General features: G+C 47.0%; 1 long non-coding RNA gene across 1 annotated transcript; it reads right to left on the reverse strand.

Moving 5' to 3' along the window:
- Window positions 1-2302: 2302 nt before the first annotated feature.
- LOC138415937 (uncharacterized) lies at window positions 2303-10944 on the reverse strand. The gene is made up of 4 exons (XR_011247457.1): window positions 10786-10944; window positions 9174-9280; window positions 7419-7552; window positions 2303-5382 (listed from the first exon to the last, which is right to left on the reverse strand). It is a non-coding gene; the product is annotated as an uncharacterized lncRNA (long non-coding RNA).
- Between the last annotated feature and the right edge of the window lie 3843 nt (window positions 10945-14787).

Raw genomic sequence — 14787 nt, forward strand, 5'->3', positions numbered from 1 at the left:
AGAAACTTGGAATTGGATGACTGCAAACAATAAAACTAACAATATATTGATACATAATATTAATAATATACAGTGGGTCATTCTTTTTTTATTCTGCCACAGCTAACAGACAGAAAGTCAGTTGTCATAACTACTACTAACATAAGACCCTCACCGATAAGTGAAGATATATAGGAAAATCCATAATAGCTCTAAAAACCATCAAAGATAAAATGGTAATTAAAAAATACACTGACAGTTTAGCTGGTATAAGAAACAGGATGATTATGAAAGCAAAGCCAACAATCATGGATAGGCCATGGAAGCCCGTGGCTGTCACCAGTGTTGACTTATATCCTTCATCTGAGGTTGTTAAAAGCGCTTGGTAAAATCCAGAGGTTTGCAGCAGTGGTAACCTCCTGAACAGACTGAAATAAAAAGGGTTTCCAGAATATCCTGATGATTTCCATCTACTAGGCTGTGATGAGCTCAAGCAATGCATACTCCAGAGGACAGAAGACAGACAGGTTGGGAACACGTCTACTGCACTTACGGAGAAAGGGAAATGTTGCTGCTCAGCCTAGTACAAGTGTAGAAGCAACACCTTGGTGATTCGACCTTTAAAGACTCGATACATATGAGAACGACTGGTATGAATAAACCTTCAGAAGTGCTTTCTCAGACCTCCTCCCATCATAAGCACAAGCATAATGAAAACACTGAGTTTTCATGGTCTCACCCAAAATAAGACTCACTTATGGCTTTGCTTTGAGAATAGTTGAACTACTCATTGTTCAAGAGAAATGATCCTTTCTTCTCTGAAGATTTGTGAATCATTCACAGGGTGTGGTGAATAAACTACTTAAGGGTCTAATACATAAAAATGCAATAGGCTAAGCACAGAGATGTTTTTCTCCCTTTCTCAAAGGATGGAACATTTTGTATTTGCACTGATTTTATGTCTTGACTTCATGTACAATTATATACTGATTTTTTTAGTTGACATACAATAGGACTAAAAATATTGATATAATACTGATAACTCATGTTGGTATGTGTGGTTGTCACATAGGATTCACAGGAGATTTAAATTCACAGTTGTCAACGTAAAGGATGAATGCTATTTAGCTTCTTCGTGAATCTAGGCCACGAATGAAGAGTTTTCCTCAACATATTTCACTGAGAGAAATACAAGGATGATAGGCATAATACTATGCTTCGACTCATGGATATCTAAGCATTGCTCACAATACAGATCTGATTTTCAACATCAGGGTTCTTTCAGTGTCCTTGAACAGCATTTGTTTTTCTGTATACAGAAGAAAAAACTCATGAGTATCAAACTGGTTCACATAAAACATGTGTATGAATTGTTATCTTCCTGAACCAGGGATCAAACCCACATCACTTCCCCCTCCTGCACTGGTAGGCAGATTTTTTATTTATCAACTGTGCCACCTAGGAATCGACATACATTTCAAGGACCACTGCCATCAGCTTCTACTGTTCATGACCAAAGTAGGAGAAACAACATTGGAAGAAGTACTCATAAGGGTACTCATAGGAAGTACTCATAAGTCAAGGAACTGTTATACTGGGTACTCTCGTTGTTACTGGGACAAGTCAGTTCCTCCGATGATGATGGGTATAACTGAAAAATTATTACAAATGCATGGGCTGCGATGTCTACGTGATAAATGTGTTCCTCTTATACTATTGCTTCAGGGATGCCTACTTCAGCATGAAGGAATGCACTTCAAGGGATGCCCGCTATTCCAGCTCAAGCAACAGATAGTGAAGTGCAGATCATTGTCCTTTGTTGAAAATAATCAGCACTTTGTCAACATAGGGAACATGCCAGAGGAACCCTTGGGATGGAACTCTAAAAACAGGTTGGGCCCTCTTTTTGCCAAGCCCTGCGATAAAATACAAATCAGAAAAAGAAAAATAGCATCGGTTTTGTCAGGACTTCCTCATCTTTTCTTTCTTGGTAGCAGGAAGCAGACATTGAGGCCAGAGGACTGCAGGATTTCATTGTGAACTAACGTTGGGTGGGGTGGAAGCTCATCACTCTAGTAAGAATGTGGTTCAAAAAAATGGAATTTCATTCACTTCATGGACATAGAGTTCTATAATCCTTCATTAAGGAATTCAATAAGCTATATTTCCTTACACCTTCACAATCTCTTGGTTTACGAGAACATCAATTGCTAGTCCAGCACTTATACAATGAGTGTTACAGGTAGTATGAATGTATAAATGATGACGAGCAATGACAGGAAGTTTATTTAATCTCTGTTTGAATTCTTGATTTTTTATATAATTTTTTATAATATCCTTACAGATGTGAATATTTTACTGACATGTATAAATACACGTTGAGTAGTGCTATGATAACTCATAGTGTTGGCACAATAAATATCATGGTTACTATGTGCTTTTCATATATTCCTTTTGAGATTCTCTTCCATTATACATTATCATAAGATATTTAATAGTTTCCTAAACTGTACAGTAGGTCCTTGTGGCTTCTTTTATATATAGTAATGTACTTGTTAATAATTCAAACAAAAACTGGTACACAAATACTCATAGTGACATTCACAATAGCTCAAAGGTAGAACTCATTCAAGTGTCCGTTGGTGGGAGACTGAATATGCAACACAAGGTATATTCAGAAGCTTGAACGGTATTCCACCATACGAAAAAGTACATTAAATGGTGCTGCCACTCTGCAAGACATTACAGAAATGGCTCCAAAACAAACACATGGAATAAATACATAGTTCGATTCCAATTCAAGCTATGTACCCAAAAGGATTGGGAAAGGGGGCTGAAAAAATGGATACTTCTTCCGTCATACTCACAACAGCATGATTCACACTGGCAAACAAACAGAAGTGATCTAAGTGTCCATGGCAGCCAATTCCATAAACAAACTGTGGTATACACACAATGGAATCTGATTCGGCCCTTCAAAGTCAGTAATTCTGACAATGCGACAATGTGGACAAACCTTATGGTCATTAGATCATGTGAAATAAACCAGACCAAGAAAAGACAAACGTTCTGTGATTCCACTCATATGAGATATCCAAACAAGTCAAATCTGTCAGAAATAGCAGAGAGTGATTCCGACCGATCGAAAAGAGTTCATGTTTCATGGACCTCAGTTTCCCTTGGAAAAACTGACTTCCCGTGATATCTCCAAAACCAATTAGACAAATAATTGGAAGCTATATCCAGTCAAATGAATGTAGACATAATGTTATATACAGTGTACACCAAACTCACTCAAACTTCTTAACAGACAAAAGGCAAAACTGTATCTATGGTACCTCAGCTTAGCTTAAAACTGTATCTACAGTACCTCACTTCTGCTTATAAAATTTAACAACAACACACTAAAGTCTATCCAAAAAAGGATATAAAACATATATAACATTAACTTTAAAGAATTAGACATTTAAACTGTGAAAAACCTTATTCACAAAACTTAAACACAAGCCACAGGAAAATATATTTATAAAATACATATCTGATAAAGGATTGTACTCCAAATATACCAAAAAATCTAGAACAATCTCATAAAAAATGTATACACCTAAACACCTGTCCTACAAAAATATAAAGATAGTAAATAAGCCTATCAAAAAGACTCAAAATCACATATCATTAGGAAATTACAAACTAAAATAACAGTGAGGTAGCACTGCACACCTATTAGATCCAGTAAACTCAAAAAAAAAAAACGGGGGTAGGGCACAACTTCTCCGGTGGCTCAGTGGTAAAGAATCTGCCTGACAATGCAAGACACTCTAGTTTGATCCCTTACCCCAGAAGATCCCACATGCCACAGAGAAACATAGCTGGATTTTTCCACAGCTAAACAAAGCTCACCTGTGACCTGAATACTATATGGCTAGCACTTACTAAACAGCTTTGAAAACGTCCAGACAAAAAGTATCACATGATTATATACAACAGCTCTACTTGTAATAACTAAAAACTTTCAAATATCAGGATGTCTTCAGTAGATGACAGTGTAAACAAATGGGGATACATCCAAAGTGAAGGGGAGCAAATGCTACCACAAAATATACCACCTCAGCATGAGAATTAGTGGGACCCAATTAACTTTTTTTTTTAGAGGACACATGATCATCTCTGAAACCCAAGTTCAAGACAGCTCTTCTGTGAGTCACATTTACCAGAGAAATCTCATTTCAAAGGAATCCTCTCTATATGCCAGATAGAAGGATGAGACACAGTCTTTTGAAACTCTTTTTTCTTTTCTATCGATAGGGAAAGCTAAGCCGTAAATCTGCACAACAACCATACCCTTCCTTTCCTTTGGTTGTATCTGTAAAATATTTGTTTCTTTTTTAATTTGGCTGCGCCAGGTCAACCTTCATTGAGGTAAGCCAGATATTTAGCTACAACATGCAAATTCTCCTTTGTGGCATGGGAGATCTAGCTCTTGGATCAGGGAATGAACCTGGGCCTCCTTCTTTGGGAGTGTCCAGTCTCAGCCACTGGACCACCAGAAAGTGCCTGTTTTGTTTTCAGATGAAGATGGAATCTAAGGTGATATCTTGGGCCATTTCAGTCACTGACTCAGTTTCCTGAGTTTCTCCAAAGCACGCACAAGGTGCACATTATTAAACTGGTTTGCAAAACAAGAAAAGGTTGTCTGCTACAACACTGTATGCTTACAAATATCTAAATGGTAAATGGCATATTATTTATTTTTAATTACTATGGGGGGGGGGAAAGAATGCAGGATTCATACATGTTACCACATGAATAAATATTAAAACCATCTTCAGTGAAAAAGAAATCCACATAGAAAAGGCCACCCAGAACCCTTATTCACCATGTCTGCTTTCAATCCATCAAGTTTGTCCAAATAACTGAAAATCTCAGTAACACTCTAAATAAAGAAAAAAGGATGAAGATGGAAACAAAAGATATATTCATACACTTGAACAATTGCTAAAAGTGGAAGTGGGGCAGTGGATTACATTATAATGTAGGTACCATATGATTTCCTGATTTTGGAGATTATGTGCTGGTTCTGCAGAAGGTACCCATTTTGGATAAAACACATAGAGTATTTTAGATGATGTGGCAAATGCTAGCACTTGTTCCCATTGCTAGGCATTTTCTGTACATTTTAAATGACTGGAAAGTATACTAGGTTTCAAAACAACCATGTCAATACCACAAAAGAAATTTAGCGCAGACAGGCAGGAAACTTTCTGATACAGGCCAAGACTTACCCAGATGAAGTTCAAGGGAAGCTGCGATGCTCACTGCCCGTGAAGGAGTCCACGTGGAATGAAGAAGTAGTGTGGGAAGTCTATTAGTAACCACCATGTCTTGGGTCCTCTGGATGACCTACTGCAGGAGAAACAGATCTTACAGATAAAATGTTCCACATCACTTCACAAAAAGTTGTTAGACTACATTCAGTAAAGCTGAATCATTTTGGATTAATTTACAATCATAAAATACTACCCTTTACAGTCCAAAAATCACTTGCATTTCTATACACTAATAACAATCAGGAAAAAAATATTAAGAAAATCCCACTTAAATAAAACATCTAGCAACAAACTTAATCAAGAACATAAAAAACCAGTAGTCAGAAAACTAGAAGGCACTGATAAAGAAACCAAAGAAAATACAAACACACAGAAAATTATTCCACGCTCATGCACTGGAACAATGAGGAATTAAAAGGTCCATTCCAACCAAAGTCATCAACAAATACACGGACTGCAATCACAAAATAATATTCAATGGCATTTTTCACAGAAATAGAAATATTCCTAATATTAGGCTGCTACTGTTGAACAGGACCTTAAACGGCCAAAAAGACTCTGAGAAAGAGGAACACAGCTGGAGGCATCTTCCTATCCCTCTTCAAACTACATCACGGAGCTGTAGTGACCACCACAGTGAGGAACTGGCAGGAACACAGACACATGGACTCCAGGAGAGAATAGAGAGCCCAGAAACGAACCCACCTGTACATGGTCAGTTCCTGAAAATCAAACCAGGAACGAGCGAAGAGGAAAGGACAGTCTTCTCAAGAAACAGTGACAGGAAAATGGCCACCTACACGGAAGAACATCAGTGTTCATCCTCTACATCATCTAACGCAAATCTAACTGAAAACCCACCGCTTTGCACACGGAGCTCTTTCCCCCTGAGTCCTCTGAGATGGACCTCCAGTCAGCCCTCAGCTGGACACAGGAAACGTCTACTCCATCCTCATTTTTCGCTCTTGCAGCGCCTCCCTGCTGGTGGGCACTGAGGCAACCCTGCTCCTCTCAGCCTGGATGCAGCCCTGTTATCCAGAAGCCTGAGCCCTGATGGTCCTGAGGAGACAAAGCTCCCGCCAGCTGCTCACGGAGCAGAGTCTAAAGGCAAAGCGTCCTGCGCCCGCGGGTCAGAGGGGCCTTTGGCGCCCCCTGCGGGCCACAAGAGAAGAGCGGGCAGCCCGGTGCTCACAGACCTCAGAGGGCTCACCCAGAAGCAGCTCTGCTGTGAGCACTCAGACTGGAAGCCCAAACTGAAATGGAGCAGAATAGCTCCATGACCCTCCGCAAAACATGGCTAAGGAACAATCAGAGCCTGCATGGAATGCAGCCATAAAAAGGAACACATTTGAGTTTGTTCTAATAAAGGGGAGGGAAGTCAGTCAAAGAGAGAAAAACATGGAATCTAGAAGGATGGTACTGACGAGTCTGTTCACAGAGCAGCAATGGAGGTGCAGACATAGAGAACAGACTTACAGACGAGGGTGGGGAACAAGAGGGAGAGGGTGAGATGAATGGAGAGAGCAGCATGGATGCAGGTACACCTACATTTGTAAATAGACAACCAATGGGAATTTGCTGTATGATTCAGGGAACTCAAACTGGGGCTCAGTAGTAACCTGGAGAGGTGGGAATGCGTGCGAGGTGGGAGGGAGATTCAAGAGCAAGAGGACATAGGTACACCTAATGTGGATGTATGACAAATCAAACCAATATTGTAAAGCAATGATCAATCAACTAAAAAGAAATAACTTTTAAAAAATCTGAACATAAACACAAACTTTGCAACAAGGTAACTCCATTTTAAAAACTATAGAATTTTAGAAAACTACTAAAGTTCTACATGACCTTTGGTCTGGTAATCAGGTCTAACATACACAAAACAAGCCAACTTACCAAATTATGAATATAAATTAGTTAAAACATTGCCTTTTATCATTTCATACATTTACCCCGTGGAGGACCTTACTCAAGAGAACCAAAAACAAACTGTTAAATGAACCACGGACCACCCACCCTGGCCAGGCAACAGAGAAAAGAAAACACTTGCAGGAGTCATCTTACAACAGGAGGCCCTGGGAAGGAACAAGGAACGAACAAGCTACCACCAACCAGAATTCTGGAGAGGTCAGGTGATGGGAGGCTCCAGTTCAGAGGTCCTACCAACCTCCCAGGATCCACATTGCTGGAATCCATCTCAGCTGAGTGATGCGTGTGCCCCCAAGAGAGATCCCAATTCAGAATGCCTGGCAAGAGACAAACCAGAAATTAACCCAATGACCATAAAACCTGAGACTGTGAGCCACGTGACAGAGTGGTTCTCTCCGTTTCCCTCACCCTCCTGCCCTCCACCCCGGCAGCCCTTCCCAATAAAGCCTCTCGCTTGGACAGCACTCCTCTCCTCAGACAACTCATTGCCCAGTGTCAGACAAGAACTCACTCTCAAGCCCTGGGAAGGGATCCCCCTTCCTTCATCAAAAGCAATATCCAGGAGAAAATATCTTCAAAACGTTATCTTGTAGAGAAGGAAATGGCAATGGCAGCCCGCTCCAGTACCATTGCCTGGAGAATCCCATGGACAGAGAAGCCTGGTAGGCTGCAACCCCGGGGTCACTAAGAGACGGACACGACTTCACTGAGTGACTTCACTTTCACTTTTCACTTTCATGCACTGGAGAAGGACATGGCAACCCACTCCAGTGTTCTTGCCTGGAGAATCCCAGGGACAGAGGAGCCTGGTAGGCTGCTGTCTATGGGGTCGCGCAGAGTCAGGCACGACTGAAGCGACGCAGCCGCAGCAGCAGCAGCAGCAGCAGCAGAGAAGGAAATGGCACCACCTGCAGTACTCTGGTCTCAGAAATCCCAGGGATAGAGGAGCTTGGTGGGCTACAGTCCAAAAGCAGGGCATTTCTGATGGGAGGAAACAGTCCCAGGGAAGCTGAGCTGCTCACCAAAGGCCCCAGAGCTTTGGATAGCACACCAGAGCTGGGGCTGAGGATTCCCAGCTGCCATGCCTCTTGATCCTGGCCTCTTTCACTAGATACATGTGTGGAAAACTAGAATCTAAAATATGCCCTGGTGGTTCCATAGTAAAGAATCCACCTGCCAGTGCTGGAGATGCATGTGCGATCCCTAGGATGGGAAGATTCCACATCCTATGGAGTCTGTGTGCCACAACAGCCGAACCTGTGCTCTAGATCCTGGAAGCCACGATGCCGAGTTCACATGCTGCAGCCACTGAAGCCCGTGAGCCTGTGCCCCTCAACAAGAGGAGACACTGCAGTGAGAAGCCTGCAAACCACTAGTTATGGCCCATGCTCACCAAAACTAGAGAAAAGCCCACACACAAAGATGCAACACAGCCAACAATCAATAAAACTGTTTTCCTAAAAAAATGCATATCTGACAAAGAAACTGTACTCAAATTGTCCAAGAACACTAGAGCAAACAAGCCCATTCATAATTGGTAGTGACTGAAATAGGCCACTGAGGGTATACTGATAGTAAACTATCATAGAAAAACATACTCAAGATACTGGTGCAATGCATGCAGAGCCCCCTTTGAAAGACAATCTGACAGGTTTTTTTTTTTCAGTAACCACATGGGACAAGCACTGAATTCTGTGTATGACAAGCGGTGGAAGCCAGGTATCTTACCATTGGAAGGCAAAGTTACAGATAAACAAAAGGAAACGTTACAATGTCCATGTCGTGGTGGATCAGGTTGGAGACATCACAAATTACCTTTAACTGAATATGTTCAAAGGTGAGCATATTGAGCTCCTACATGTATGTTTTAAATATCATTCTCTAATAAAAGGGAACAGGAAACATCTCTGATGGCCCAGTGGTAAAGAATCTGCCTACCGATGCAGGGAACACGGGTTCAATCCCTGTGTAGAAGATTCCACACACCCAGGGACAACGAAGCCCTTGAACAACTCTTGAAGTTTGCATGCTCCAGAGCCCAAGTTCTGCAAACAGAGAAAGCACTGCAATGAGAAGCCATGGCACAGCAACTAGAGGGTAGCCTCTGCTCACTACAACTAGACAAACGAGCAATAAAGACCCAGCACAGTCAAAAATAATGTAATGTTAATAAAGGGACAGTTCTTTGAAGAAATGACTGAGACTAGGGGTGAGACTGTAAATATATGAGCCAGGGTCATCTTAAATTATGAGAAATTAAAGAAACTAAAGACAACTATCAAGCTGTCCAAACTGATACAAATGAATGATGACACAGTGTTATCTGTATACACCAGCAAATAACAATCTGAAAGGGAATTTAAACAAACAATTCCCTTTCAATCATATCAACAGTAATAAAAGACTTTGCTATGGACAGAATGAGGATGACAAGACTGGCACACTGGAAATGATACATGATTGCTGAAAAATACCCTAAAGACATGGACAGATACTCCATAGTGATGAAAAGGCTTCAGTTGGCAATACCGTGGAAGGCATCTTCAATCTGAAATGAAGATTCAATATGAATTACAAAAGGCTGAAACGTGGCTGCTAAACCACAAAAGATGCCAGCATTCTCGGCCTCCAGAGAATTCAATCCAGGGCAAGTGAAGAAGCTTGATGGCTCAGAGGTTTTCTGTTTAAAAGTTTTATTAAAGTATAAAAGAGATCGAGAGAGCTGCTGACATAGACATTAAAAGGGGGAAGAAAGAGTACCCCCTGCTAGTCTTTAGCCAGATGTTATAGAGCCACTAGCAGTCTGCTAATGAAAGAAAGACAATGTCTCAGAGAGTGGCACCAGGCCCCTCACCCACAGCAAGCATTGAGATAACATTGGCAGCAGATGAGTCATCCCAGGCCATAAAATGATGGACATGAATCTTGAAGAAAGGCAGATTTCCAAGCAAATATATAGTTTCATTCACATAGATTAAGAGAACAAGGTATGAGTAAAACATACTGGTTTGTCAAGTCGTTTCTGAGCCTTTAGGGGGAAGTGACCTGAAGACAGAGCCTTGGGTAAATACATAGCACATTAGCATACCTTAAGACAAACATTTCCATAAGAAAAATGCATTGCTTAGTTCAAGGTTTGAGAAAAGTTAAATTCAGGTGGAGCCAGGAGTGGTCATGGCAACACAGAATTTTCAGAGAAACCTCCTTTTAAATTTGTATCAAGATGGAGAAAAAAAAATGCAGCACTCTTTTGTCTCCTCCTGCCTCTTAAGACAGAGAAAAAAACGTCTGACACTTGCAGTCTATTTTCTCTGGCTGGAGACCCCTGGCCTTCCTGCCTGTTATCCTCTCCAGGCCTGTAGGAAGCAACACACTAGGCTGCTTGGGAAAACCGCGCGGGTCTGAGCTTTATGCAAAGGGGTAAAGCGGCAAAACCCTTGGCCCCAAAGGCGAGGCTTTTCTGCGACCGCCATTTTAGTCGGCTCCGAGACTGCAAACAAAGAGGGCAGAATACATGGTTCCCTGCTCCACCCAGTCCGAGTTCCCTTACCTGTGGCCCACAGCCCTGCGCTCTACTCGCTGGATGCCAATCGACGGGGACCCAGGAGCCCACGAAACGAGCATTCCCAGCTGCAATGGCGAGCCCTGAGAGCCCTGGCCCCCGACGCGCCGCCATGTTCATCCCGCCCCAGACCCGCTCACGTGAGCCGCGCTCCTGACCAGCCGCCCAGGCTCGCCCCGCCCCCGACGCGCTCACGGTGCGCCCCACCCCCACGCCCCCTTCCAGGACAGGCCCGCGGGACCGCGACTGCCTCCAGGTGAAACACAAGGACAAGCAAATCCACCCCACCGAGACAATCCAAGCTTTTTCTCAGCTGATCTGTCTATGATTTAGGGATAAAACTATGACTATAGAAAGCAAAGATGACCTAGGACAGCCATGATAGTCTATAGAGCCAGACCCTGGCGGGCAGAGGCTTGAAGAGGGTCCGGGAGCTCTGTCAGAACAGCAAGCCTCTGTAGCATAGCGGTTAGGTGCGCTGGTGAGCAGGCAGACGATGGTCTGTAAGTCAGGAGTTCAAATCTGCAGCTTAACTCTTTTGCTCTTAGGGGGCGGGGGACAGCAACAGGCGGGACTTAGACCAGGAACGTTTATTTTTATTTTAGAGGTTTATTGTTTAGCTTAGGGTTAGGGTTCGGGCAACCCCCCAACTTGTTCAGGTTCGGGTTCAGGGTTAGGGTTAGAATTTGGGGATCCCCCCTCTTCTAAGAGTTCGGGTTTGGGTTAGGGTTCATGTCAGGGTCAGGGTTCGGGTTACGGTTAGGGTTAGCATTAGTGTTGGGGTTACAGCTTAAAGTGAGCCCTAATAGGGCCCATAGTTCTTTATTAGCCTGCCCTGGCGGGCCGAGGCTTGAAGAGGGTTCGGGAGCCCTGCTGAAAGCAGTAAGCCTCTGTATCATAGGGGTTAGGCGGGCCAGTAGGCAGGCAGACTACGGCCTCTAAATCAGGAGTTCAAGTCTCTAGTCTGACCTTTTCGCTTTTAAGGGGCAGGGGACTGCAAGAGCCAGGGCTTAGACCAGAAAATTTTTTTATTTTAGAGGTTTATTGTTAAGCTTAGGGTTAGGGTTCGGGCAACCCCCCCACTTGTTAGGGTTCGGGTTCAGGTTAGAATTCGGGGACCCCCCTCTTCTTAGAGTTCGGGGCGTTACCATTAGGGTTATAGGTTAAAGTGAGGGCTAAGAGGGTCCATAGTTCTTTATTAGCCTGCCCTGGTGGGCTGAGGCTTGAAGAATGCCTGGGAGGCTGACTCGTGGGCGCCCAGCAGCTGCCTCACACACGTAGCTTCCCTAGCCCTCTGCTCCCCAGCAGGGGGGTGTGCAGCTGGTTGGGGCCTGCCCCTGCCTGTCTGGGCTCCCGCCCACAGCCCCAGCTCAGGGGGAGCAGCCCCTGAGCCAAGACCTGCAGCAGGAACAGAGCGTGCCCCCCCCCCCCCCCCGGAAGCCAAGTGAACAGCATGCGGGGAAAAGAGCCTACTCCAGGGAAGAAAGGCAGCCCAGCCGCGTGAGGAAGCCCAGCCGCGAGCAGCTGCAAGCCCTGCTTGGGCGGAGCCCAGTGCGACTTCAGTACCACAGAGATTCAGCTCTCGTTAGGGGCCCGATCTAGCAGAGTTACTGGCGGGAGGTTGCTCTGCCCTGGGCAAGCCTTGCCCAGACTTGCATCGCTGCTAGGCTTCCTGCCCAGGAAGGAGCACGCTGCGCGAGGCTGGGAGACGCCACTGGCGCCTTCCTGGCCTCAGTTCCTCTTCTGCCTTGCCTTTGCACCAAAGCCCCAGGCCTCCTTGGGGAGGGCTTAGATGCCAGTGGGTTGCACACTGCCAAGGGCTCCAGCAGTGTGAGCTCTGTCAGACGGAAGGGAAGGGCAGGTGCAGGGCTCCTCCAGCGGTTGCTTGGCCGCCCAGGCTCAGCGCCTAACGGAGAGCACCAGGCTCCCAGGGCCCCTGGCTGGGGTCTGCAGCCCCGCACACCCGGAGGCTGACTCCGTGGGCGCCCAGCAAGTGCATGACAGACGTAGGTTCCCTAGCACTCTCCTCCCCAGCAGAGACATCTGCAAGTGGTTGGGGTCTGATCCTGCCTGTCTGGGTTCCCACCCACAGCACCAACTCAGGGGAAGCAGCCCCTGAGGCAAGACCTGCTGGAGGAGCCCTGCGCCCCCGCCTGATCGGCGAGTGCACAGCCAAGAGGGAAGCGAGCCACCTCGGGGAAAGAGGAGGCAGCCCAGCCCCGTCAAGCTGAAATCCCTGCTTGCCCAGGCCAAGTGTGCCTCCAGTACAGCAGAGTTCCAGCTCTGATCAGAGGCCCGATCTGGCAGAGTTCCTGGCGCGAGGCTTCTCTGCCATGGGCGAGCCTTGCCCAGACTTGCCTTGCTTTTACGCTACCTCCCCAGGAAGGAGCATGCTGCGCAAGGCTGGGAGAAGCCACTGGAGCCTTCCTGGGCTCAGCTCCGCTCCTCCCTTGCCTTTGAACCTAGGCCCCAGGGGTCCTTGGGGATTGCTTAGGGCCTGGTGGATTGCACACTGCCAAGGGCTCCAGCAGTGAGAGCTCTGTGAGAGGGAAGGGAAAGGTAAGTGCAGGAATCCTCGAGCGGTTGCTTGGCAGCCAAGACTCAGCGGCTCACGAAGAGCACCAGGCTCCCAGGGCCCCTGGCTGGGGTCTGCAGCCCCGCACACCTGGAGGCTGACTCCGTGGGCGCCCAGCAAGTGCATGACAGACGTAGATTCCCTAGCACTCTCCTCCCCAGCACAGACATGTGCCGGTGGTTCGGGCCTGATCCTGCAAGTCTGGGTCCCGCCCACAGCCCCAACTCACGGAAGCAGCCCCTGAGGCAAGACCTGCTGGAGGAGCCCAGCTACCTCGCCTGATTGGCGAGTGCACAGCCAGCAGGGAAGCGAGCCTCCTCGGGGGAAGAGGAGGCTGCCCAGCCCCTTCAGGCTGAAAGCCCTGCTTGCCCGAGCGAAGTGTGCCTCTGCCTGGGCTCCCGCCCCCAGCCCCAGCTCAGGGCAAGCAGCCCCTGAGCCAAGACCTGCAGGAGGGGCAGAGCGCCCCCGCCTGGAAGCCGAGTGAACAGCAGGGGGAGGCGAGCCTCCTCCAGGGAAGAAGAGGCAGCCCAGCCGCGTGTGGCTCTAGCCCTACTTGGCTGGGCCCCAGTGCGCCTCCAGTACGGCAGAGCTCCAGCTCTGCTCAGAGGCCCGATCTGGCATAGTTGCTGGCACGAGGATGCTCTGCTCTGGGCGAGCCTTGCCCAGACTTGGCTCGCTGATAGGCTTCCTGCCCAGGAAGGAGCAGGCTGCACGAGGCTGGGAGATGCCGCTGGCGCCTTCCTGGTGTCAGCACCGCTCCTGCCTTGCCTTTGCACCTTGGCCCCAGGAGTCCTTGGCAAGGGCTTAGGGGCCGGTGGCTTGCACACTGCCAAGGGCTCCAGCAGTGAGAGCTCTGTGAGAGGGAAGGGAAGGGCAAGTGCAGCGCTCCTCCAGCGGTTCCTTGGCCGACCAGACTCAGCGCCTCACGGAGACCACCAGGCTCCCAGGGCCCCTGGCTGGGGTCTGCAGCCCCTCACACCCGGAGGCTGATTCCGTGGGCGCCCAGCAAGTGCATGACAGACGTAGGTTCCCTAGCACTCTCCTCCCCAGCACAGACATGTGCCGGTGGTTCGGGCCTGATCCTGCGTGTCTGGGTTCCCGCCCACAGCCCCAACTCAGGGGAAGCAGCCCCTGAGGCAAGACCTGCTGGAGGAGCCCTGCTCCCCCGTCTGATTGGCGAGTGCACAGCCAGCAGGGAAGCGAGCCTCCTCGGGGGAAGAGGAGGCAGCCCAGCCCCGTCAAGCTGAAAGCCGTGCTCGCCGGACCAAGTGGGCATCCAGAACAGCAGAGCTCGAGCTCTGCTCAGAGGCCCGATCTGGCAGAGTTCCTGGCGCAAGGCTTCTCTGCCATGGGCGAGCCTTGCCCAGACTTCCCTTGCTTTTAGGCACCCTCCCCAGGAAGGAGCAGGCTGCGCG

Source organism: Ovis canadensis, chromosome 12 (assembly GCF_042477335.2).
Source record: "Ovis canadensis isolate MfBH-ARS-UI-01 breed Bighorn chromosome 12, ARS-UI_OviCan_v2, whole genome shotgun sequence".
Taxonomy (NCBI): Eukaryota; Metazoa; Chordata; class Mammalia; order Artiodactyla; family Bovidae; genus Ovis; species Ovis canadensis.